This window comes from Lactuca serriola, chromosome 1, assembly GCF_051521515.1.
Source record: "Lactuca serriola cultivar US96UC23 chromosome 1, Lser_US96UC23_V15, whole genome shotgun sequence".
Classification (NCBI taxonomy): Eukaryota; Viridiplantae; Streptophyta; class Magnoliopsida; order Asterales; family Asteraceae; genus Lactuca; species Lactuca serriola.
Window position 1 is genome coordinate 244135299 of NC_136408.1, and position 26279 is coordinate 244161577.

At 40.2% G+C, this 26279-nt stretch overlaps 1 non-coding gene across 1 annotated transcript; it reads right to left on the reverse strand.

The window, feature by feature from the left end:
- Positions 1-24929: 24929 nt before the first annotated feature.
- LOC145080774 (small nucleolar RNA R71) lies at positions 24930-25036 on the reverse strand. Its single transcript, XR_013695359.1, has one exon. It is a non-coding gene; the product is annotated as a small nucleolar RNA R71 (small nucleolar RNA).
- Positions 25037-26279: the final 1243 nt, after the last annotated feature.

A 26279-nucleotide genomic window follows, 5' to 3' on the forward strand; every position in this document is an offset into this window, starting at 1 on the left:
TTTCTGAACTCAAGGGAGGCAGTAATAGAGGCTAGGGGGGATAAATGGTCCTTAAATAGGGTGCAAAACCCCGAAAATTAGGGTTTCATCCTGCATCTCCTACTCGTCAGGTCCCCTCTTGGACTCGGCGAGTAGGTCGCTAAAACACGCGGACCAACCCGATGCTACTCAACGAGTAGGGCAGCCAACTCGTCGAGTAGACCTTGAAATCAATACAATTCTCACATAAACCAATACTTGAAAATCAGGGCGTTACAATCCTCCCCCACTTGAACTAGACTTCGTCCACAAAGTCTGCCGCGGCGAACAGCTCCGGATATTGCTCCCGCATTTCTGCCTCTGGCTCCCATGTCCACTCGGATCCGTTCTGAAGCTCCCACTGCACCTTCACCAAAGATATTTCCTTGTTCCGCAGAACTTTAATCTTCCTCTCCATAATGGCCACATGCCTCTCCACATAATTCAGGCGCTCATCGACCTGAATATCATCCAACGACACTACTGCCTCCTGATCCATAATGCACTTTCACAACTGCGAAACGTGGAAAGTGCTGTGAATTCGGCTAAGCTCCTCTGGTAGCTCTAGCCTATATACTACCTTGCCAACCCTATCAAGGATCCTGAATGGACCAATAAAACGGGGACCCAATTTCCCCTTCTTCCTGAAGTGGATCACACCGTTCCAAGGCAAGACCTCAGGAGTACCATGTCACCCACCTGAAACTCTAACTCCGATCGGCGGTTGTCGTCGTAACTCTTCTGCCGACTCATAGCGGTCTACAATCGCTGCCTAATCTGCTGAATTTTTTCGGTAGTCTGCAGAACTACCTCCGTCCGTCCCATCACCATGTGTCCAACCTTACCCCAACAAACTGGGGTGCGACATTTCCGCCCATACAATAGCTCGAAAGGTGGGGCGCCAATGTCGGAATGATAGTTGTTGTTGTAAGCGAACTCTGCAAGCGGTAGATGTGAATGCCAACTCCCACCAAAGTCAATGACACACGCCCTCAACATATCCTTGAGGGTCTGAATGGTTCGCTCGCTCTGACCATCGGTCTGAGGTTGAAATGTTGTACTAAAATACAACCGTGTGCCTAGTTCCTCGTGGAACTTCTGCCAGAAATGGGAGGTAAATCTAGCATCCCGGTTAGAAACAATGGAGACCGGAACCCCATGGCGAACGACGACCTCGCGAACGTACATGTCGGCCAACTTCTCGGCCGAAGAACTCTCCCGTATAGCCAAGAAATGAGCACTCTTAGTCAATCGATCTACAATGACCCATATGGCATCAAACCCCTTCGCCGTCCTTGGTAGTTTGGTAATGAAATCCATTGTGATCTGTTCCCATTTCCACATGCGAATCTTTAGAGGCTGCAGCATACCATGTTGCCTCTGATACTTGGCCTTGACCATCCTGCATGGAAAACACCTCTCGACATACCAAGCGATTTCTCGCTTCATACATGGCCACGAATAACTCAAACTCAGGTCTCGGTACATCTTGGTGGCCCCCGGGTGAATAGAGAAGCGAGACTTATGAGCCTTCTCCGTGACTATTTGTCTGACCCCACCAGACATCGGAACCCATACTCAACCGCATCAGGTCAATAATCCTCGGCTATCCTACACAAACCGGGTGTTCTCACCCTTGATCCTCTCCAACTTCCAGTTCTCTGGTCGCATGCCCTCAACCTGAGCATCCCTGATCAAGCTCATAAGCGAAGAATCCACCGCTATGCTCATACACACTGCTAGGGTGGAAGACCCAGCTGCCTTGTGGCTCAAAGCATCCACCACCACGTTTACTTTACCGGGATGATAAAGGATCTCGCAGTCGTAGTCCTTAACTACATCCAGCCACCTGCGCTACCTCATGTTCTGGTTCGGCTGGTCTATGATGTGTCTCAAACTCTTGTGATCTGTGTATATGGTACAACGGACCCCATACAGGTAATGTCTCCATATCTTGAGAGCGAACACTACCGGTCCCAGCTCTAAATCATGAGTAGGATATCTCGTCTCATGCGGCTTCAGCTACCGCGACGCGTAGGCTATCACCCGTCCTCTCTACACGAGGACTGCCCCCAAACCTGTGATGGATGCATCATAGAATACTACAAAATCCTCCACTCCCTCTGGGAGTGTCAAAATTGGTGCCTCGCACAACCGCTGAAGGAGGGTCTCAAACGCCCTCTGCTGATCAAGGCCCCACTGGAAATCCACCCCCTTCCTCGTCAGACGAGTGAGGGGCACCACAATCTTGGAGAAATCTCGAATAAATCTCTGGTAGTACCCTGCCAATCCCAGAAAACTCCTCATGTCCGAGGGAGATCTCGGCACCTCCCACTGCATGACTGCCTCGATCTTGGCCGGGTCGACCAAAATCCCCTCCTGGTTGACGAGTTGTCCGAGGAACTGGACCTCTCGTAACCAAAACTCGCATTTCGAGAACTTGGCATACAACCGTTTTCGTCTCAGAACTCCGAACAACTCCCTAAGGTGCTCTTCGTGCTGCTCTTGGGTCTTGGAATAAACCAAGATATCATCTATGAACACAATGACCGAGCGATCAAGCATCGGTCTGCAGACCCGATTCATCAGGTCCATGAATACTGTCGGCGCATTGGTGAGCCCAAACGACATCACCAAGAACTCGTAGTGACCTTAACGAGTCTGAAACATGGTCTTCTCCACGTCCTCCTCTCTAACCCGGACCTGATGATACCCCGGCCACAAATCAATCTCGGAGAACCAAGATGCACCCTGTAACTGATCAAAGAGATCATCTATCCTCGGGAGTGGATAACGGTTCTTCACCGTCAACTTGTTCAACTCCCTATCGTCAATGCACATCTGGTGCAATCCGTCCTTCTTCCTGACGAAGAGGATCGGTGCTCCCCATGGAGAACTGCTAGGTCGAATGAGCTGCTTGCCCAGCAGTTCCTGCAGCTCTGATGACAACTGCTGCATCTCTGGCGGTGCCAGTACGGTGCCTTGGCGATAGCGGCCACGCCAGGCACCAGATCAATCCTAAACACGACCTGCCTCTCCGGAGGTATCCATGGCAACTCCTTAGGAAACACGTCTGCAAACTCCCTGATTACAGGAACCTCGGAAACTGAAGTCTGATCACTGGCTCACGTATCCACCACATATGCCAGAAAACCCACACACCGTGCTGAATGTACGGCCGAGCCCTGGCAGCTGAGCAAAACCCTGATCCCATTCTGGTGCCCTCACCATATACAACCAATTCTCCCCCACTTGGGGTTCGAACTACCACTCGCTGGCCCTCACAATCAATCATAGCACCGAAATGACTGAGCCAATCCATGCCTACTATCACACACACCTCCTCTATGGGGATCAGAATCAAATCTATCAGGAAGGACACCCCGAAAATCTCCAACTCACACCCTCGGTAGACCGAAGAAGCAGGAACCCCATGTTCGTTGGTGATAGAGACTCGCAACGGACACTCTAACTCGCCCTATGGCACACCAAACTCCCTACTAAACGACTGAGATACAAAAGACCGACTCGCCCCCGAGTCAAATAGAACCAAAGCAGGCAATGAGTTCACTAAAAATGTACCTAGGCACAGGTACAACAGATAAGTATAACACAGATATAATAAATGAGGTAAAGGATAGAAACATACCATCAACCACATCCGGTGCGGCCCTGGCTTCCTCAGCCGTAAGCTGGAAGGCACGACCTTGAGCCTTCGGAGGCTCTGCCTTAACTGGCCTCCCGTCTGCAATCCTCAGAGTAGCCGCGCTGGAGCCTGCGCCGGCTTGGCGGCTAGAAGAGGACATTGGGCCTTCATATGGCCCACCTGCTCACAATGATAAAAAAAAAAGTCTGACTCCGGAAGATGGAGTCTGCTGTTTGCAATCCATGGCCAAATGGCCCTACTTGCCACACCGGTGGCACCCACTCCCTGATCGACACGTCCCTGAATGAGCCTTTCCGCACTTTTCACAAGTGCGGCCTGGCTGTCCCCCAATCTTGGTATCAGTGGTCTTGGACCACTTCGGCGCTAGCTACGACTATGTCGGGGCCTTCCGCTACTCCCTTAACTGCAGCTCGATCTCCAACTCACGCCGCCTCGCGGCCTCCTGTAACTCCAGAAGAGTATCACATCGCTGGGTAGACGCAAACTGTCGGATATCGGTCTTGAGCATGCTCAGATAACGAGTCATCTGAGCCTGCTCGAAAGCAAACTACGGGCAAAACATCGCCCTCTCAGTGAACATACGGGTGATCTCTGTCACCGACTCCCCATCCTGTCTCAAACTCAAAAACTCTTGAGCCAAACGTCCCCGCTCCACTCGTGGAATGTATCGGGCACAGAACATATCCCAGAGCTGCTCGCAAGTAACAACAGCTCTCTGCTCATCAGAGTATCACCCTGACATCAGCCTCCACCAGTCCTTGGCCCCGAGCCTGAGCAGGTGCAGGGCACATCTGACCTTCTGGTCAACATGACATGAACAGGTAAAGAAACATCCCCCCCCCCACATCTAAAACCCATCTCATAGCCTTGATGGGGTCCTGAGTCCCATCAAAAGTAAGGGGCTTCGTGTTGTCGAAGTCCCTGTACTGGAATCCCCGACCGGCTCTAACTCCACCTCATGTCGCGGTTACAGCTGACGTAGCTGCAGCAGCAGCCATCTCCGCAAGGGCTGCATATATGTCATCAAAGTACTCCATCATGGCGGACTTAATAGTCCCAAACAACTCCAGAATCTGACTCAAGACAATCTCGACCACCTCTTCGCGGATGATCTCCCTGACTCGATCCATTGCCAACACTGGCTCCTCCTGACTGATAACCTCAGGGGCTACTGGGGCCCCCTGATCACCCTGCCCTGATCCCGAACCGGATCCCGACACAAAATGCCTCGTGACCACCACACTGAAAATACAATAGGAAGATATCAGATAATCCGCAAAAATAATAGGGGACTAAATCACGACCAAACCCTAGGGGTTGTGATTTCCTTGCTACGCGTATGGGTCCTGTGCTTTCAGTAGTATGGGCCCATACTACCTTCCACACCTACCCATATTTGTCTCAAGTATCACCACAACTCCCTATTCATATACATAAACATAGTGAACGCTCAATCCTCACCCCTATAGGAATAACTATCTCATAATTGGCCTTCGGGCTTCTCGCAACCCACCCATGAAACTTCCATCAACCCTGTAGCACTACTGTATGCTAGCCATGTTGGATTAGGTGTCTAATTTCATAACTATTTATGTAATGTACTTGACCCGGTTAGCATGGTCCATTTGGGTTGCATGGCGTTGCAACACTTGGATAGACTAAATGAGAGAAAGGACACTTAAGGTTTATTAATATATTATAAGTTCTAATATATTTATAATATTATTTAATTAGTATTGATCAAAGAATTCATTTGGAATTAATTAAGTGATGAAAAAGAGACTAATTAAATATATGAGGTTGATTGTGTAAATCATCAATTCTTGTGTAGTGGGCTAATGATCCAAGGTTTATATGAATTGGGCTAAACCCATAAGGTGCTCCATGGAGGTTATAAACCTATGGATCATGGAATATGGAAAGCCATGACAATTAGGGTTTACATGGTGTAACCCTACTTGTGACACAACTATATAAAGACCCCATGCCTAGCAAAATCGGCACTACTACAAGCAAGTACAAGAGGGCTAGCCGAATTTTAAGTGTTGGTGAACTTCTGTCAAGGTTATTCCACTTGTTGTGGTGTTGTGTGATACATTTGAGGCATCACACTTGAGGTTCTAGGCTCATAAGGTTCTCAAGGAATCCAAACAACAAAAGGTATGTGTTTTCTTACTAGCTTTATGTTTAAAATTTCTCCATGCCATGCTAGTTAGGTTAAGAACCTTGGAAAAAAAATTGCATGTATCATAGTAAAACATAGATCCAAGGTTTCTAGGGTTGCATGTACACCTTAGGAGTGTTAGAATGCTTAAAACCCTTCAGTGGTATCAGAACCTAGGCTTGTTTTCTTGATACTTTATACAAATTGTTGAAAAAACTCAGTTTTCTGCACTCTGCAGCATGAACTCGCCGAGTCCATGGAGGGACTCAACGAGTCCATGTGATAATTCATTCTACTCGTCGAATAGGTTCGTGCACTCGATGAGTAGGAGCCCCAGAATGCAGAATTTTGAATTTTTGAAATTGTTGATATGCATGTTCATGAACTTATGAGTTTAGAAGATCATGGGAATTATTTGTAACTTGCTTGTTAGTTTAGTTCTTGATCATTATGTGTTTTAATGGAATCCATAATTTGTCTTCAAGTTATGGATTACCAAAAGTCACTCTTTTAAAGTCCATTATGAAACACATAGGTTACATAAAATGAAAGTCTCTCATTTTAATAAACCATTAACTAATAAGTTATGAATGATGAAAAGTTTTGAAAGTTACAAAACTTGCCCTCAAGTTTTGGAACATGTAAAGTCATTTTAAAAACTTTAGTTCCAACCCCTAGAATTTTAAAAGTTAAAATTCAACCCTTATACTTATAAGATTATAAGTTTAATAATTATTATATATGTATAAGAACAAGTAGTTTTACCGTTAGTAGGCCTCATTCACGAAGCCGGTCTATAAGGGGGGGGGGTATAAGGGTGTTGCCTATAAAATGACAGCTTAACGGGTGTCCACTCTCACCCAGCGCTTCCTTGATCGGTGGAGGGTCGTTAGCCGAACGGGTAGGACAAGCACTTTAAATCCTCATTAAAAGTATGATGAATGTAAAGTAACTAAATGTTTTATAAATTCCCAATCTTAGTTACTTTAGAAAAATATGAATAAGGTGCTAACGCATGAAATTACACTTTGCACTTTGGTTAAGTCGTTAGTGGAGCGTGTGTGGTTAACCGGCACACTAACCTGGACTTAACAAGGTAGGCAAAGGGTGACTTAAGGTTTATCATAGGTCGATGGAGCACGTGTAGTTAACTGACACATCGATTGAGTGATAAACATTAAGAGTACCATGTAATTTTCATGGTTACTTCACACCTTGTTTTGTGATCCTCGGCATCCCAGTCACAAAACATGAAGGGCACACTCGAGATTGAAACATGCCATTGAAAAGTTCAATGAATCTCAAAGAATTTAGGAGTTTCAAAACCAATTAAAACCTAATAATTTATTTAGTTTTTCAGGGTGGAAATTGGTGAATTGTTATTCACCTACCTTCAAATATTTTATAGCTTGGATTACGGCATCCCTCTTCTAAGTTATAAAATATTGTGTTGGGCCCTAGCCTTAATATTACATTTGGGTGCCTTATTAAGGACTATCTTTATATCTAATCTAAACTTGTCTTTCTTCTTTTCAGATGTCTTCCAACAATGTTGCTTCTGGCTCAAACCCTACTGACTCCTTCTCTCTCATGAACCTTTATGGGAGAGTCATCTTTGATGGATCCAACTTTATGGATTGGATCAAGAACATCAGGATGGTCACTCGGTATGAGGACAAGGAATATGTCATAGACAAGGAGCTTAATGAACTTGAGTCGTCTACTACTCCTGAGGAGATCGCTGAATACCAGGCACATGAGAGATATGCTACCAAAGCGGCATGTATCATGTTGGCCACAATGATAGCCGAGCTCCAAAAGTCCTATGAGAACTACTACCCTTTTTAGATGCACCTAGACTTGATGGACCGATACCATCAGAGTGTTTGTCAAGAGCGGTACGGAATCATCTCCTCCATGATAACAACCTGAATGACGGATGGTGAACCCATCACGGGCCACATGCAGAAAATGCAAAGGTAGGTGGACCGTTTGCTGAAACTAAATGTGAACTTCCCCGAGGAGTTGGCAATTGACATCATTTTGCACTCTTTACCTTCATGTTATGATCAATTCCGAATGACATACCACATGAACAAGGAGGAACTTACACTCAACAAACTTCAAGGACTCTTGAAGACCGCGGAAAGTGGTCTTAAAAGTAAGTCGGTTGTTACTACTCCTACTCCTACTCCTACTGCGACCCCTGTCTTGGCAATCGGGCAAGGCAAAGGAAAGAAGAGGAAGAGCCCTTCTAAGGGTACCAAGGGAAAGTCCCTTGATGGCTCCTCTTCAAGTGGAACCAAGAAAGGTTTTGTCACTCCTTCTGCCAACCCTAAAGAGGCTGAATGCTTCTATTGTCATGAAAAGTCGCACTGGAAGCGAAACTACCCGAAGTACCTGCAGGATGTTAAGGATGGGAAAGTAAAACCCAACCATGCAGGTATTTACACTATATTGTCTAATAACTCACCCCATTCTAATTATTGGGTCCTTGATACAGGTTGTGGTATTCACATATGTACTGATTTGTAGGGACTAAGAAGAAGTGAGAATGTAGAGCATGGGAAGATAAACTTGATCATGGGGAATAGGAAAGCTTCACTTGTCACCAAGATTGGAGTTTATTCTTTGTTGTTAAGTAGTGGGTTAGTGTTAGATTTGAATAAGTGTTGTTACTCATCCGAAATGGCGAGAAATATTATTTCCTTTCATGGTTTGTACAAACAAGGTTTTACATTTTCATTTGATAATGAATGTGGTGGTATTAATGTTTTCTTTAATAATGTTCTTTATTTTAAAGCATTACCTTGTGATGGTGTGTATGAACACCTTAGGAGTGTTAGAATGCTTAAAACCCTTCAAGCCATACATAATGTTGGACCCTATAGACTTTCGAATGTCCAATCCTACCCTAAGCCCTAATCAATAAGAATATAACATACGGACAAATCAAACATTCTCAGGCTATAAGATCTTAATTACATATAGTTGTGATGCGTACACAAGTAACTACAGTAATGATGTCAATCTCATATAAGGAAAACCCTAGGCTAGCAGGCATCATGTAATTAGGCAATTCTATCATGCAATTCCTGAAGATCCCTAGCCTAGTACTAGCATGTTGTTCTAACATATCATATAATTAAATAACTGTATGGTATTTTGGGGTTTACTTACTGGCTTCGAAAGATCGTACACTCTGCGTCCTCCTTTACTTGTTTCGGAAAACCATTTAGAATTTATTTTGAAGATCCTTCCGTGATTTGAGACTGGATTCACATGAGTGTTCCTCTAATTCACTCAAATCAAGGCTCTAATACCAACTTGTAACACCCATAAAATTCGAGCCAATTTTAAACTTTTCAGAAACATTTGAAACCAATAGTTATTACAATTTTCGTGTCCAAACAGTCTATATCAGAGTTTTCCCGGAAATCATAAAAAAATATGAGGAGTTGTACGATCACGCCTTCGCCTTGCCGCGATCCCCTGATGTACCTGAAACAATAACTGAAACTGTAAGCCCGAAAGCTTAGTGAGCTCCCCCAAAATACCCATACTCACAGTAATACACATAGAATCATAAACAACATACTATGGGTCCAGTCAACCATCGGGTTGGAATACCCCAGGCCCATAACCAACATGTTGGAATGCCAACATACTATGGGTTTAATCATCCTCGGGATGGAATACCTCAGGCCCACAATCAACATGTTGGAATGCCCACATAGTATGAGTCCAATCATCCTCGGGATGGAATACTCACAACCCACAACCAACAGGTTGGAATGCCTAGGTCTGTTGGCCTCCACACAAAGCAAGTAAGCCTCAACCGCCAAAAAAACATGTACATATATATATATATATATATATATATATATATATATATATATATATATATATATATATATATATATATATATATATATTGACAGATAATCACATATCAGTCTATAGACAACAACTGATCTAACGGATCATACCACATAACACATATACCATCCTATCTACTAGGATACCGATATAACAGATCATACCACATACTGCATAATATTATCCTACCCTCTGGATACCGATCTAACAGATCACACCACATACTATTATCCTACCCTCTAGGATACCGATCTAACAGATCATACTAGCATAACATACCAGATAACAATCCAAAGGGCCGACCTTGGTGCCTTACACCCTTAAGTATAGTGAGGATAACTCACCTTGCAACTGTCGACTGGAAATAGAAAGTTCAACTCTCGAATCATCGTCACGAACTTCACCACCTATATCCAACACATCACAAGGTTCACAAATTCCCAGATACCCCCAAAAGTCAACTGGTCAACCCTTGGTCAAAGTCAAAGTCAACTATGAGGGTCAACAATCCATGTTAACCTGAACTCGTCGAGTGCAACTGGCCACTCACTGAGTTCTTGCATAACTCGTCTGTTCGCTGAGTCCCCAGAGTGACTCATCGAGTTCCTAAGGTTCGTTGTCGAAACTCCTTATCCACTCGTCGGGTTTTCCCCTTTCAACTCGACAAGTTCACACGCATCAAACGGTTGGGAAAAACCCTAACCGACTCGCCGAATCACTCAACTGACTCGTCGAGTCTACGATAATCTTCATCGGACTTGTCGAGTTGTTCATCCAACTCGTCGAGTTTAGGACCATCTTCATATGACTCGCCAAGTCGACCATGCGACTCGCTGAGTCCCTTCAGTCCTTCATCCATACAGATGCTTTTTAAGCCATGCAAAGGCTACATACCGAAGATCTAAGCTCTTAGGGCATGTTTATCATGTAAAGTTGCAAACTTTACGTGCATGCAAGATGATAATGGCCCGAAACAAGCTAAAGGAGTGGATTAAGGTAAGGGAAAGTTCATAGCTTGACAAAGACTAAAACTTTATGACAAAAAGGGGCTAAATGAGTCTAGATCTGAGGTTGCAACCTCAGATCTTGACCTAAATCGGAGAACCACCACACAAAACCATAAAAAGGGCCTTAAACCCATAAATGAAGATATCTAACTAAAAGAGAACCAAGGTAACAACTTGTTACCTCCAAAATGATGCCAAGACAGAGAAGAATCCGGATCTACCACAACCCCTTGCTCCAAACTTCTTGAACTCCAAGCTTTTTACTCCAAAAATCCCTCTTCCAAGCTAAGAAGCACACAAATATAGGGAGCAAACACGAATTAGGGTTTTTGAACTCAAGGGAGGCAGTAAAAGAGGCGAAGGGGGGGGGGGGGGATAAATGGTCCTTAAATAGGGTGCAAAACCTCGGAATTTAGGGTTTCATCCTCCAGCTCCTACTCGTCGGGTCCTTTCTTGGACTCGGCGAGTAGGTCACTAAAGCACGTGGACCAGCCCGCTTCTACTCGACGAGTAGGGCAGCCAACTCGTCGAGTAGACATTGAAATCAATACAATTCTCACATAAACCAATACCTAAAAATTTGGGCGTTACAGGCATCTCGATTGAATTCATTTTATTAAAACTCATAATTTATTGGCCTATATTTTCAAAGGGTCTTTTATATTTGTAGGATGGAAAATTGAATTAATTCAAGGGATTAATGCTTGTGTTTTGCTATTTGATAATTGCTGCAAGTTTCTTTGTACATATAGACCCTCTATCTATACGTAAGTTATTTTATCTTATCTATTTTGGTTTTAAGCATGTTCTCTCTCTATTTTGACTTTTGACTAGACCTTTTTCTTCTACATTGTCTCTGGCTTTGCAGAAGATAAACCCTAAGAGCCGTAGTTGCAGATTCATTGTATGTTCTAGTGTGACTTCCTTAATGGCATATAGTTATTATTATTGCATATTACTATGTGATGTAAATTGTTACAGAAGAGCATTTTATAAAGATTTTGAACAGAAGAAGTAGTATTACTTCTTTACAAAAGGGAACAAACCCCTTTCACTAACTGTTATTCATATAAAGAATAGTAGTATTTCTTTACAAAAGAATTGTAGTATTTCTTTACAAAAGAATTGGCAACTAGCAAATAGAAAACACAAGCATTAATCCCTTGAAGTAATTAATATTTATTTAAATGAAGTTCATCAATCAAAATAAACTTGGAGAATAAATTCGATGAACTCGATCTTCTTGCTTAATTATATCAATTTTGGACTTGATTGACGAAACTTAACGGATCTCGTATTCTACATATAACATTTCTAATTTGAAACAAGATCTTCAAAAAATAATAATCATCACAAACGAAAGCTAGGAGAAAATCTAAGACGTTCGATACCTGATTTAGTGAGAGGCTACCGGTTTAGCAACGCCTAGGGTAAGGCAAATCCTTGGTTCCAAGCACCGAATGTGCCAATTTCAGCTTCTTGTCCGGATCACCAAGATCATTGTTCTATTCTTGATCGGCTTCTTCTGGTCGTTGTTGTGCCAGTTCTCGACAACAAAGACGTTAGCGGTAACCACCTGATGGTGGATCAGAAGTGAATCAATTATAAGAAAGGCAAAAAACCACACATAATTGATATTATATAGTACAAAGATGAGATCAGTACCTAAACCACGAATTCATCGTCTTCTTTTCCGTTGTTTGTAATGGTAGTCGTTCACCGTCTGTTGCCTCATCTCATCCACGTCGACGAGTCGTCCACCAATGAGAATCATTTTCGGTATTAACTTTTTCACCGTCGAGTCTCTGAAATCTTATAGTGACCTAGATTTGGGAGAATCGGGGAATCCATAAGGAGACAATCGATGGCGAAAAACGTTTTTTTTTTTGTTTCTTGATCAATTCCACTCCGAAATCGATCTCAGGACGTTACAAAAGCATAAGATTCAACGATTGCTTTCTAGATCTGGATGAAGAAGAGAGAGAGAGAGAGAGAGAGAGAGAGAGAGAGCAAAATTGACGTTGTGAAAAAAAAAGAATTAATGTTTCTAAAATTCTTTTGAGTTATTAATAATTAAATAAGTATTTCATTTTTATACCTTAATTGCCCTTGTCATTTATTGTAAAACCCCAAGATTACCATTTAAATACTTGATAATTACAAATATGCCATTTTTGATCCGGGTCATTAAAAGTTTTGATCTAACATTTCACTTTTAGTTCTCGGGTTCTCATGAAATTATGAGTTATAAAATGATCATTCCTCTCTCTCCATAGATAGTGAAAACATTTAAACCTAACTCTTTTTCTCTCTCTCTCTCTCTCTGTGTATATATATATATATAATGTCCAATCAGTTCAAAATTTGCTCGTGAATAAACCCGCTAAGTACCCATGAACAACAATTGGTTTTATATTAATAGCCGACATTGAGGACAAGAATGAATATAGGAGTGTTCATTTGGATGGATCGGTTTAATCCGATCCGATCAAGTGAATCCAAATTAATTTCGGTTTTCAAAACGTAGATCCAAATAGTCCAAACTAAATTCAAATCCGATCTGATCCAACCAAATTATAATTCGGTTGGATCGGTTTTTTACAATTCGGTTTTCAAGAATCAAGAAATTTCAAAAAATATATAACTTTAGTATTAACTTACTCTATAATATAAACTAAAAAATATTGTTTAATTAGTTGTGAACTAAAACTTATAAATAACTATCAAGAAAAATATATTATGGTTACTACTTTACAGACAATTTTTTTTGATAAGAAGTACATATTAAAGTATTATAATAGATGAAAAATTTTAATATATTAAAAGAATAATTTAGTAAATTTATAATTTATTAAAGATATATATTAAAAAGAACAAAATAATAAATTGTAATTCGGTTTTTTTGGACTATTCGGTTTTTATTTTATAAACCAAAACCAATCCGAAATCCAAAATAATAATTCGGTTTTGCTAAAAACTAATCCAAAAATCCGAATATCCGAACCAAATAGTCCGATCCAAATTGTCCAATTGGACAATTCGGTTTTATCCAAATAGTGAACAGTCCTAAATGAATAAACAATAAACTACAACATAAGGTGATACTTTCATAAACAATGTATGTAGAAGAAGTGAATGATGTAGACGAAAATTGTGATTAAGCATATATTTTGGACTATGGGCGTGTTTGACACGGAGCTTTTGGAAGCGTTTGGGAGCTTCTAGCTTTTAGCTTTTTGACAAAACGCTCTAGTTTAAACAAAAAGCTTTGTTTGACAGTATGATCGTTTAGCTTTTAGTTTTAACAAAACGCTCCGATTCTAAAAGCTACTTCATGTAGCTTTTAACAAAACGCTCCGGAGCTTTTGAAATCAATTTCCATAATTACCCTTAAAAATATATTTATATATTTTTTTATTTTTAATCAATTGTCCTTTTATGTAATTTTATATATTTTAAAAGCTTCCAGCTACTTTTTCCAAACATTCATATAACAAATAAAAGCTACAGCTTCCCGCTACACGCTACCAGCTACCCGCTACCAGCTAACCGCTACCCGCTTCTAGCTAACAACTACTTTTGCCAAACACGCCCTATATACACGTAAGTTATTAAGCCATCTTTAGATTACATATTTACTTCTCTCGCGTTTTATTGAATCAATACTAATCTTGTCCTTTTATATTGTTTTTGATTTAGTTGTAGAGAAAGCAAATAAACAATTTAAAAATATATCTAATGATGGGTATTTTTTGGTTGTTCTAGTTAATAACTCTCCACAGATACTTTTTCTTACATGTGATGACAAACTTAGGGTGTGTTTGGTACAAAGAAATGAAATTGCTGCAGAGAATGAAAATATAGAAAAAGAGAATTAAGCTAGAGACAGAGAATTACTCTCCTATTTGGTAGAACTAAGAATCCACTAAAAAAATGTTTTTGAGAATCATTTCTTTTATTTGGTTGTATTAATCAATGAAATGAAAATGGGTTTTTTTAACTTGTTTATTCATTTTCAAACAACATTTTTTATAAAAATGAATTATGATGTACACTTAATTAGTCAAAATATACATCTTTTATGTTTTTAATTATTTTTATTTTTATATTAATTGTTACTAAATAATTTATTTTCTAATCAATTAATATTATTTTTTATACATCTTGTTTTGGAAAACATATTTCTAATATAAAGGAATAACTTAGAAATAGATTTTAAAGAAATATGAACATCATACTATTCAAAAACTATGTCCAATGTAGGATATGCAAAATGTATAATTCAATATTCCTAACAACTAAAAAAACATAACTATGTCCAATACAGAATGTGCAAAGAGTTAACTTCAATATTCGTAAAAACTAAAAGAAAAATGTAACTTAAAATAACCTAATCATGAATTGATCCATCCCCTGTCATTTCCATGTAACAAATCTTTTCTTCTTATGTCATCTTAAAAAACGTCCGAGCATGAAATTGATCTTTGCTAAACATGTCAATCGCCTTAATTCGCTGTTTGACATTGATATTTGGCATGCGTTGTATATCTTTGATAACTTTATCTATCATATCGCATGCTTCCTTATTTTCTTGCCTTCCTATATTGTATATTGTTCCATTAAGTTTTTCACCAACCTCCTTGAAAGTCTCTTTCATTTCTTTCGCAACTTCCTTATAAGAGCTTTCGGTGTCATCTGTTGGAGGCCTTTTGCGTTTACTATTGCCACGAGCAATTTGTTGCGTCTCTTTAACAATATCTTTCAACCCTTCCACATCAACAAGTGAGTTTCTTTGTGTCTATTCAATCACATCTTCTCCAAGATCATTAGCTCCATGACCAATAACTCTATCATTACCGAAGATTTTACATAGGTTATCAAACTGTGGAAATGGTTTATCGCGAAAACATGCAACACCTTTATGACTCTACAAGAATGGCACAAAATTAATTGGTTACTATTCATTTACAATATTTTTTAATGATGCAAAAAATACTACAAACATAATCATTATAGTACCTTTATGTACTCATCCCAAACTTCAGCATCAACGGTAACACAACATTTATTCGTATCCCAGCCGAATCCACTCGTGTTTGTTCCGTATACCATGTCATGCATGATGTTGAAATGGTTTTTCCATGTCTTCATCCTCGATTTAATATGAGGCTTTGCTTTCAAACCCGAGTTAGGAAGACTTACATCTAATAATTGTCGCACGACCTTCAAATAACTGGGTTTGAATCCGTTGTCGACACCACCATACTTTTCGGACACATGTAACTCCAACAATGCTTCAATCAACTTTACATCCTCTTCAATAGTCCATGTGTGTTTGTTTCGCCCTGTTTAGGGTTGTATAACTCAATCATAACTTAACCAAATAAGCTATTTTTTAATCCTAAAACGTAGACAAGATAAAGGACTACAATTAGGAAAAAATCACCTAATTCCGAGCTCGTATAAGACTTTTATGATGGTTCAAAGTTTGACAAAAATTATAAAAAATGTTGTAATAATATACAACAGTCATAATAGCCCATGTTTAAGGCTGTATAACTCAGCCATATCTTAACCAATTAAGCGGTTTTTATATCCTAAAACGTAGACAACACATAGGACTACAATTTGGAAAAAAAGCGCCTAATTCCGAACTCGTATGAGACTTTTATGATGGTTCAAAGTTTGACAAAAATTATAAAAAAATGTTGTGATAATATACAACAATCGTAAGAACCTCTTTTTAAGGTCGTATAACTCAGCCATATCTTAACCAATTAAGCGTTTTTATCCTAAAACTTAGACAACACATAAGACTACAATTTGGAAAAAACAATTGCCTAATTCCGAACTCGTATGAGACTTTTATGATGGTTCAAAGTTTGAAAAAAATTATAAAAATGTTGTAATAATATACAACAGTCGTAACAACCTCTGTTTAAGGCTGTATAACTCAGCCATATCTTAACCAATTAAGCGGTTTTTTATCCTAAAACGTAGACAACACAGAGGACTACAATTTGGAAAAAAAATAACTCCTAATTCCGAGCTCTTATGAGACTTTTATGATGGTTCAAAGTTTGACAAAAATTATAAAAAATGTTGTAACAATGTACAACAGTCCTAACAACCCCTGTTTAAGGGTGTGTAACTCAATCATATCTTAACTAATTAAGCTGTTTTTTGAGCCTACATTGTAGCCAATATAAAGGACTACAATCTGGGAAAAAAAATATGCTAATTCCGAGCTAGTATGAAGATTTTATTGTTATCCAAAGTAGGGTAAAAATTCCCCCAAAAAAAGTGCACTAGTAAAACAACTTTCCATTGTACATATAGGTAAAACATAATGTGTTAACAAATTGCAATCAATAAAAGATTCGTTGCTTTCTTTTTTACAGTCAACACTTATCTAGTGACACACAATTGTTTGTAACATAGAAATAATCAATTTTAACATCAAGAATAGATTTTAACATCAAAAACCTTATACAAACATGTATAAAGAATCGATTCATAGCAAGATGTTAACAAATTTTAAAAACAGATAGGAAGATTACCTTGAATTAGACGATGAAGGTTCCAAAATCGACTAAGAAGGAGCTACAAAGAAGGCGTGAACCGAGTAACACAACAGTCGTGAATGATTTTGCCATATGTATCGGCTTATGTAGGGCAAACGAGATTTAATATGTTCATTTACGTGGGCCGATTGCATGGAAATCCTTGGAAAATATTGATCGATTGTATGTAGTGGGGTTCGAATGGGGGGCGAATTGATTTCTCCACTTTTTTTTTTATTCTCGGTCGCGGCTTCTTCTTTGTTTTCTCTCTTTTCTCTTTTAAAAATAGAGAATGAATTTAATAGAAAATGAATTGATTTGTTTCCCAATTCCTTGCTTTTTGTATTAACCAAACAAGAGAAAATGAATCAATTCCTTTTCCTTGCTTTTATTTCCATGTACCAAACACCCTTTTTATAGTGAATAATGTATATGTACTTATTGTGAAAATTAGCCTCTATAGAATGCACGCACCAACAATTGTAGATGATGTTCAATAACTATGCATATAGTTGTTTAGTTGGGATCTTCATAACACCAAGAAAAAAATTCCTAAATATTCAAACATACTCAGCTTTTGAAAAACATATGTAACAATTCATTCATTAGTTGATAGTAGATAGGCATGTGTTTATAGTGCCTCCTAACTATTTCCACCTCTCTATTAGTTTACGTTTTTATTACCAATTTGTCGGGTTTTGTTTTGGATTATTAATATCATATTTTAAATATAATTATTTCTATAGTATAATGTAACATTGTAACATCCATATTCCCGATACATAATTTATTTTGGTTTTATTTTGCTTATTTGTTGAAACTTGGAAAACTGAGAATTAGAATTTATCGTGAGAGACACGACGCATCTTTTAATAGTCGCGACGCACCCCGATTCATGGGTTGAACACCTTTTTAGGGTTTTGGAGGCTATTTAAGCATCATTTGTAACATACGCAAAATTCATAAAAATTTTAAACTTTTTCAAACATCCAAAAACCACCCTTTATTACAAATTGTTTTCAAAATAGTTTGTCATTAGAGTAATCCCAGAAATCATAACATAAAATATGAGAAGGTGCACGATCAAACATTCGCCTTCCCGCGATCATCCGAAGTACTTGAAACAAATCCATAATCGTAAGCCCGAAGCTTAGTGAGTTTCCCTCAAAATACCCGCACAACAATAACACACATATAATAACAACATACTATGGGCCCAATCAACCACCGGGTTGGAATGCACCAGACCTTCAACCATCGGGTTGGAATGCCAACATACTATAGGTCCAATCATCCTTGGGATGGAATACCCTCGGCCCTCAACCACCAGGTTGGAATGCCAACATACTATGGGTCCAATCATCTATCGGGATGGAATACCCTCGACCCTCAACCATCGGGTTGGAATGCCAACATACTATGGGTCCGATCATCCATCGGGATGGAATACCCCAACCATCAGTCAAACATGTGCACATATATCAGATAATCACATAACAGTCTATAGACAGTCAAACAGATCTAAGAGATCACTAAGCATGACATTATCCTATCTACCAGGATACCAATCTAACAGACCACTACAACATAACAACATTTTGTCTACCATGATGCTGATCTAACAGATCATAACATCATATGCATAACAGAATATCAATCCAATGGGTTGGCATTGGCGCCTTCGACTCGCAAGTATAGTGAGGAAAACTCACCTAACAAGTAGCACTGACTGACAAGATCCAACTATCGAATCACAGCTCCGAACTCAACTGCCTACAACCACCATGTGACTAATTTCATTAAAATCCCAAATTACCAAAAATACCCTTAAAGCAAACTCGGTCAAAGTCAGAGTCAACAGTCCATGTTGAACTAACTCGTCGAGTGCATCTACTGACTCGTCGAGTTCCTTCAGAATTCAGAAAATCGCGAAACTGGATTCGCCGAGTCGTCAATACAACTCGTCGAGTTCATATAGTGTCCAAAAGATCGAGGAAACCCTGGCTAACTTGTTGAGATGGCAGAGCAACTCGTCGAGTTTTCCTTGTCTTAACTCATTCAACCATCTCCCAAGCGAGTCTAATGCTACAAACCATAGATCTGGTCCCCTAGGACTGAGATACCACGTAAAGTTGCTAACTTTACGTCCATACATAGCATCAAAGGGGATAAAACACTAAAACATATCTTAATAAGGGGGTTCAGGGCATGAAGGAGGGCCAATACTTGATAAAGCTTGGAACTTTAGGCTCAAAGAGCCACAAAACATCCAGATCTAAAGTGACAACTTCAAACAATGCATCATTCCAAGAATGACTCTGTAGCACCTGGTTCCTGGTACGTAAATCTCACTTGAGTATTGTCTATTTTTTTTAGCCTTGGACTCGGCGAGTCATAGGTCCAACTCGACGAGTAGGGACGGGACCCGGGACATGTTTAAGTTGGCGACTCGGCGAGTCACCGCTGTTGGATGAAACCCTAAGTTTCAGGGGTTTGCACCCTATTTAAACCTCATGTCCGCCCCAAGCCAACCCCCATTCACCTCAGAGCTCCCAACCCTCGTTCCAAAGCTTATTTCCTTGAGAGTTTGAAGCATTTTGTGTGTTCTTGAAGGATTTGAGAAGGAAATGGAGTAGATCAAGAGGAAGGGAAGGAAGCCAAGCATCTTAGTGTTCTCTCAGTGACTTCTTTGAGGTATAACCCGTTTTCCCTCTATTTTTATGCTTATTGCTCCATTAAGTCTTTCTTGAGCCCTTCCCCAAGCTTGTATGTGCAATTTAAGTCGTAATAAGTTGATTGGCCTTTAGATCTAGGCAAGATTGAGCTCCAGGAGCTCAGATCCGTTACCTTTATGGACCCATGTTGCTTGTTCACCCTAGATCTACCCTTTTGAGGCATTTTGAGCCCTAAATCCCTCATTGGTGAGTATCTACACGTAAAGTTGGAAACTTTACGTGTCATTCATGTTCTAGGAACCCAGATCTGTGAATGGCATAGACTGGAATCGAGCAAAATCGCGTAAATAATGATTGCATGGCGACGACTCGGCGAGTCTGCTCGCGAGTCTCCGAGTTGTCCCCTTTTCGTTGTGTCGAGTGCGAGTAGTGAGTCACGGGGTGTGACTTAGTGAGTTGGAAGCCAAACTCATCCATGGAGGAACTCAGCGGGTCCATGCCCTGACTCGGCGAGTTCAAGGCAATCTCCTTAGATCAAGAACAGACTCGGCGAGTTGTTCATACAACTCGGCGAGTCACAGCATAAAGTGTTCTTCAGATGAAGATGAACTCGGCGAGTTGTTCATACAACTCGGCGAGTAGGATGAAGGACTTGAACCTCAGTTTAGAAGAAGAACTCGTCGAGTCAACGCCTAACTCGACGAGTAGGGACGAGATCCAGGACAATCGATTGGATAGGGACTCGGCGAGTTGGAGAGCCAACTCGGCGAGTCGGGTCAACTGAAAGTTGACTCTGACTTTGACTTATGTCATGATTAGGGGTAAAATGGTCATTTTACCCAAAGGACAGTTAGCAGCGTTTGATTGAGTATGTTGTGGGAATTACAGCCGGAGGATTTCCGGAGCAGTAGCAGCAGCAATAGGTGATCAATTCCCACACAGATCGGCAATTGTTTCGAGGTGAGTTTCCTTCCAGTAGGAACGGTTCTAAGGCACCAAGGCCGACCCGTGTAGATGAGATGTTAGTCCTAGAGTGTGGGCCGAGCCCGTATCTCTGGGTTTAGTCAAGTATGATATATGTGTCAATATGATAGAGTTGCTTATACTTGTTGTCTATGTGATACTTGTATATTATGGGTTAGCGGTTGAGTGTGGGCAGGGCCCGTATCTCTCCGAGATTGGAGTGTGGGCTAGGCCCGTATCTCCCAGATAGTAGAGTGTGGGCGAGGCCCATATCTCCCGGCTAGCGAATTGTGGGCAGGGCCCGTATCTTCACAAGTGTGGGCGAAGCCCGTGTCTCCCGGCTAGCGAAGTGTGGGCAGGGCCCGTATCTTCTCGAGTGTGGGCGAGGCCCGTAACTCCTAGCTGGACATTGTTTGTTATATACTTGCATGGTATGAGGTATTATGGGGGAACTCACTAAGCTTCGTGCTTACGGTTTTTAGTTTTGGTTTCAGGTACCTCCTCAGCTAGGGGAAAGGAGTCGGCGCGGTAGCAGCATGTCACACACACTCTCTTATTTCCGCAGTTATCAGTTTATTCTGGGATTGATACTCTGATATTTTGGTTGATCAAATGTTGTGGTTTTCAATTTGGTTTTTGATGTGAAGTGGTCCAACTAAACAATGTTTTAATTGTTAATGTTTTCTATGTAATGTTTTATAAACGAAATTTTTGGACGTGAAATTTTGGGTCGTTACAGACTCCAATATGGACCAAGAATAACAATATCTTTCCATAGAAGTAGATCTAAGCAATAAGAGGCCAAGGTATCAACTTTATACCTTAAAATGGTTGTCACAATAGAGTAAACCGTAAGCTCGAAGTTTAGTGAGTTCCCCAAAATACCATATACCATACATACATATCGGCTCGAAGTTGTAATGAGTCTATTTCACCCCTGAGTCTATTTCAACTCAATCGATACTTTTCAATTGAACGGGTCTATTTCACCCCTAGTTGTATTTCAACTCAATTGGTGTTTTTCAACCGAACAGGTCTATTTCACCCCGATTCTATTTCAACTCAATCGATATTTTTCAACCGAACGGGTCTATTTTACCCCATATATATATATATATATATATATATATATATATATATGTGTGTATAACATACATGCATATCAGTAAGAGTCACAAAGACAACAATCACATACATACATATCAACAAGAGTCATATAGACAGCTAGCATCCTACAATCATAATCCAGTGGGTCGGCATTGGTACATTTGACCCACGAGTATAGTGAAGAGACTCACCTGAACTACTCAATATAAGCTCAACAACTACCTCAACAATAAAATATCCAAACCAAACTTCCTAAAGCCAAATCAAGACCAATCCTTAGTCAAATACTCAATTTTACCCAAGTTTGACCAAAAGTTAAACCGGTCAAAAAGTTAACGGTCAAAAATCCCACAGCCGGCCGCCATGTTCGTGACCAAGCTTTTGTTACGTCTTGGTGGCCTCGAGACAAAACAGTCGTGAAGACTACCCTTTTCTCACGTCGTGAAGGCTAATCCTCCACGTCGTGAGAATAACTCTTGACTTCTTAATGCATTAAGCTTTTAATCCTTTAACCCCAGTCATTCATACTTTCCATAAGGCTCTCATACACCCAAATGTGACATAAAAATCCTTACTTTATGGTCATGCATGTCTGATATGTGCATATTTAGTTCATATTAAGTATATATTTTTATTCATTTATTAGCTAAATTATTGCATTTTATGGACAAAAGGTACTTAAAAGTGTTTGAATTATATTTTCAGTCCAAAAATGAAGCTCGGAAGCAGAAGGAAGCAGGAGAAGCGGTTGAGAGATCAAGAATGGAACAAAGAAGAAAACCACCAAAAATAATACCTACTCGGCGAGTAGGGTCGACTACTCGGCGAGTCTGATCGAAGAATCGAGAAGATAATGACTCGGGATCCCAGAGACTTATCACAATACGGGGACTGAGAGATGGACTCGACGAGTCGCCACCTGACTCGACGAGTCGATTCGTATATATAGAGATAACTCATCAGAACGATGGAGAAAAAAATTCTGGAACGATTCAAAAGAGTTTAGCTGCGATTGAGAAGGCAGAAAAACCCTAGAAGACGACGAGAGAAGCTAGAATTCAATCCTGAAGAATAATTGAGGCAAAATTTCATCATTCCACTTATTCTTTTGTTTTATCATTATGGTTAAACAATTTGACTTTGTTTGTTTGCTGTTATTTACTTCAAATATGAGCTAAAACCTTTAGACTTCTGTTTGGGGATACAAAGTTGACAATATGGTTTGATTGATTGGTAGGATTAATTCTAAGTTGGTGAATTTTTGTTATTTTAGCTTGCTAAAGAACCTTGTGTGTGAATAATAATTAATTTTCTGTTAATAGGAAGATAATTGATTAGCATGAACATCTATTGATTATTAACCTCATATGCTATGTGATCACTATGCCATATGTCTAGGATTAATGAATACGAAACTAGAATTAACAAGAGAATTGAGTAAATTCATGTGCAAGCTTGTGTTATGACCATCAACAAGAAGTTAATTAAAAGATTAAATTAGTTAACTATTGCAAGTCTAAATTAACCCGAATAATTGATCTAGTAAATCTAATTAAATTAGACAACTGGCCACTGTTTAAGTTAGTTTATTTGCTAAGGATTAGTGTAGTGAATACGAATCTAATCATTTGAATCGGTAACCAACAGAAGAATTAATCCATTGCACCATTACCTTAAAATCAACCATAGAGTCAATTGAGTTGAACTAAACAGAAGTTTCTTCCCAATTATTGAATCTAGTTAAGTCTTTATTTTCTAGTTCTTAAATTAATAACAGTTAGCAAGTTTCTAGTCTTGTAAAACTAGAGAAACCCCATTCTTATTTATTAATTTAGATAAAATTAGTTTTTAATTTTAATTTGCCGTTCCCTGTGTTCGATACCCTACTTATTCAACTATACCACAATTGATAGGTTCACTGCCTTTGTGTGTTATTTTATAATTAAAAGTAGGTTTAAAACTAAGTGAGTTTGCACACATCAAGTTTTTGGCGCCGTTGCCGGGGATCGGTTCTAAAAATTAACATTAAATTCTAAGTTAATCGATCCTTTGTGGGATTTATCTCACACAAAGTTATTTAAGAAGCAATTCAGTAAGTAGAATTAGTTTTAATAAAATTCCTTTTTTAGAGTAACTAGAATTTTTTTCTGTTTTTGCCTTGAACTCGCCGAGTGCACTCGTGCCGACTCGGCAAGTACATCGTTGTTTCAGTTTTAAATTTTTGTTTTATTTTTGTTCTTTTTACGTGTTTTCTGTTTTGTTTACAGTTGTTTCATGACCCGAGGATCTGATACTCCTCTGGTCCCCCCTCTTGAAGACCCGGAATCCGCGCTAAGGAAGAGCAAGGGCAAAGCCGTTGGAGAATCCGCTTCTTCAAAGAACTCGCCACTCAAAAACCTCAACTCTGTTTTCAGCAAGAAGAGGAGCAGCAAATCCGGAGCATCCAGTGCCTCTTTGACTATCGAAGACCCAATTCAAGAAGATATCGAATACAAGACCGAGGAAGAAGAAGAACCCACATTCGAGCACGACTCCGAGTTTGAAGACGATTTAGTCATCACTATGGCTAATATCGATGAAGTCCCCATGGGGGAATGGAAGAAGAGGGTGCGCGATGACACCGGCCCAGGACTTGTGCAGCCCGCAATTCCCGCGACCGCCACTTTCGAACTAAAAGGCCATACTACTTGGACGAAGTGAATGATGTGGTCGACTACTTCAATGTACCGAATGTCCCCCGCGAGACCCAGCTTCTTCGCATGCTCCCAGTCACATTCAAAGAAGCTGCAAAGGATTAGCTAAAGTCACCCTCCCGGATCAGTCACCACATGGGCCAAGATGAAAGAGGAGTTCATAGATCACTTTTGTCCGCCCTCCGAAATAGCCAAGCTAAAGAAAGCAATTGCCAACTTCGAGCAACAGCCCGGAGAATCTCTTTATGAAGCATAGGAAAGGTACAAGAGTTTGCTTAGAAATTGCCCACATCACGACCTTAATAGCCAACAAGAGGTCTCCATTTTCTACGATGGAGTCAACGTCACCACAAGACAATTACTCGATTCTCAAGGTCCGCTCACGAAGAAGGCGCCCCCGGTAATCAAGGAGCTAATTGAAGAATTCTCTAAGCACTCTAGAGAATACCACAATCCAAGAAATGAAGTAAGTCGGGGAGTAGTGAACGCGGCAAATGATAGCATAGCAGCGGTGATAGCTAAGCTTGATAGTCTTGATAGAAGAATGACAAAAATGGATCAAACAATCCATGCTATGAGGGTGGGATGTGAAAATTGTAGAGGGCCCCATCTAACAAAGGATTCTGATTTGGATGAGAATGGAAATAAGAAAGCTCAAGTCTTCTATTCAAGTGGCGATCGATACGACGAAAATTGGCGAAAACCTAAGAAGGAATGGCTCCCATACGAAGAGTATAAGAAGGCTAAGGAGGAAAAATACAAGAAGAAGCAGAGGGGACTATATCAAAGAGAAGAACCGGTAGAAAAGAAAGCTGATTTGGAAGAAATGTTCACTAGATTCATAGCCGCGTCCGAAAAGAGACACAATGATCACGATGCTGCAATACATGAGACCAGAAACATGTTAAGGAGTCAGCAGGCATCCATCCTCAACATTGAGAAACAGTTGGGACAGCTTGCACACCAAGTGAACGAAAGAAGACCGGGTCAACTTCCAAGTAATACCGAAACCAATCCAAGAATAGAGAATGTGAGTGCAGTGACCTCCAGCAAGGAAGAAATATTCACAGATACACTGAGAATCTCCAAAAGGAAGACAGAAAGGGCAGAAGAGTCAGCTCCAGCAAAACCCGACCTGACTCGCCGAGTCCCTCTAATGGACTCGACGAGTCCATGCGAGAATGACAAAACTGTCAGTCCTTTAAAGCCATATAATCCTCCTTTGCCATACTCAATCAAAGCCATGCCTGCGGAAAAAGTTGAAGCATATAGAACTTTCATGAAGCATGTTAAATCCCTACAAGTTAATGTGCCATTTGTGGAAACGATGCTCCAGACACCCAAATACTTCAACTTGCTAAAAGGTCTTTTTGCTGCTAGGAAAGATTTGGCTGAAGTCGCGGAGATACTATTGAGGGAGCTTCCCGAAAAGAAAGGCGATCCGGGGAATATTATAATTCCGTGCCAATTTGGTAATGAAGTTGTCACCCAAGCATTGACCGACTCGGGTGCAAGCATCAATCTGATGCCTTTCATTTTCTTT